The sequence below is a fragment of the Limulus polyphemus genome, unplaced genomic scaffold (genome assembly GCF_000517525.1).
Source record: "Limulus polyphemus unplaced genomic scaffold, Limulus_polyphemus-2.1.2 Scaffold3025, whole genome shotgun sequence".
NCBI classification, from domain to species: Eukaryota; Metazoa; Arthropoda; class Merostomata; order Xiphosura; family Limulidae; genus Limulus; species Limulus polyphemus.
Window position 1 is genome coordinate 22,730 of NW_013668635.1, and position 2,127 is coordinate 24,856.

The 2,127-nt window shown below is 35.2% G+C and overlaps 1 protein-coding gene across 1 annotated transcript in view; it reads left to right on the forward strand.

Annotated features, from left to right (window-relative positions):
- Nucleotides 1-2,127, forward strand: part of LOC106468491 (ras-specific guanine nucleotide-releasing factor RalGPS1-like) — a 51,773-nt gene that overhangs the window by 1,134 nt on the left and 48,512 nt on the right. The gene's annotated exons all lie outside the window — the stretch shown is intronic.

A 2,127-nucleotide genomic window follows, 5' to 3' on the forward strand; every position in this document is an offset into this window, starting at 1 on the left:
CTACGTTATAACACACTTTCAGTTGTTAACCTACGCTATAACACACTTTCAGTTGTTAACCTACGTTATAACACACTTTCAGTTGTTAACCTACGCTATAACACACTTTCAGTTGTTAACCTACGTTATAACACACTTTCAGTTGTTAACCTACGCTATAACACACTTTCAGTTGTTAACCTACGTTATAACACACTTTCAAAGAAGCTTGTGAACATCGAGGAGGCTGAATATGAGAAATGAAGGCACAAACCTCGGGAAGTTTCTGTGTGAATATCCTTTTAGAGCGGCGGATTTTGTGGGAAAAAAATTCACCAATAACTTTGTTATCTGATCAAATCACATATTTCTACCTGGAACAACGACAACTAAGAATTAAAAGGATAACAAAGGGTAACATGATAAAAAAGGGTGTTGATTTGGTTGCATGTAGGTGCCACAAAGTTTTTACAAAATAAGGTACCACACAGATCGTTAGCCAAAAAAAAATCCACAGACAGGAGTTGGGAAGGGGGGAACTAATTAATTTGATTTTACATTGTAGGGTTACTGTATGAAAGAAAACAAAAGGTTGTTAATAATTTAGACAAACTGAACCCTTGTTACTGTTAAAATGAATCAGCGGTCAGTTTTGGACCTTTTTTTTGCTTTTTCTTATTTACAATAACGATATTGAAAAGGGGCAGCATTGGTAGATTAGGAACGTTTATTGATTTGATTAAACTGGTGCGTATTTCTAGCGGTTTTAGGATGTTAATGTACCACAAATCAGTTGGTAAGTTGGACAAATATTTAAGATTTAAAAAAAAAAGAACAGGTTAGGTTCCAGTTAAAATAATTTTCTAACAATATGCTAACTTATGTAACAGGTTGCCGTTGCCAGTAGTTGCTGGCAACACTTTATAAGAACGGAGTTGATGATTTCCCGAGAAAGAATGACGAAATTGTTGCATCGTTTGTATGTTATGGAACACGTTATCTAAGCCTAACGTCTACGTTCAAGCGACCATGTATCAACATATGACTTTACCGCATTCATTCGGTGATTCATTCAATATTTCATTCTGTGACCTCACCAAAATCAGTTTATTTTTATTATCTGATGATATCACACGGTTCTGTCATATTAAGTGTTCCTTTTTAGCCATTTAACAATGAATATTATAGAAAAATAGACACATCAGTTCTTACAATATTCAAATAAGGTCAGAACCAGAAGATGAAACAAGTGTAATATAATAATTCTAATTTTTTCATTGTCTATTTATTTTTGCTATTTGATAACATTTACAAAAAGGCTTGAGAATAATAACCGTCGAGGTGGCGTGATAGATATATACCTACTTAAATTTTATTTTAAGAGAACGATCCCTAAGATATTCAGTACAGCTGTGAGTCATCCAAACCCTTGAGGGAGGTTGAAGAGGGGTAAAAGTACTTCTAGTCCTATTTGTGTAACCTTGTACACAGTGCGTGTATACGCTAAATTTCGTTTGGTTGACCAGCCGACATGAAAGTAACTTTTGTTTCGAAAAAGTTTGTTCAAACGTTGCAGTAAATTAATTTATGGTTTTATTTTTAATAGTTATTCATTTTACAAGTTTTTCTTTTTTTAATCACACACATATGTATTGGTTCACGTTTAATTGAACAACTCCCAGTAAAACGTAAGGAATTTATTTAAAAACCTGAAACTATTTATGGTTTGTTTCCGTTTCTAATTTAATATCAATAATAAACAAACACTGTTAAAGAGGGATGACGACGACACTATTGCGTCTTCAGCTTTCTTTTAAATATCCATTGATCGAAATTATATGTAAATACATCAACTCGGTTTGTTTGTTTGAAGTTATGCACAAAGCTACATAATGGGCTATCTGTGCTCTGCCCATCACGGGTATCGAAACCCGGTTTCTAGCGTTGTAAGTCCGCAGACATACCGCTGTACCACTGGGGGGCTGTTTATAATTAAGCACAAAGCTACATAATGGGCTATCTGTGCTCTGCCCAGCACGGGTATCGAAACCCGGTTTCTAGCGTTGTAAGTCCGCAGACATACCGCTGTACCACTGGGGGGGGGGGCTGTTTATAATTAAGCACAAAGCTACATAATTGGCTATCTGT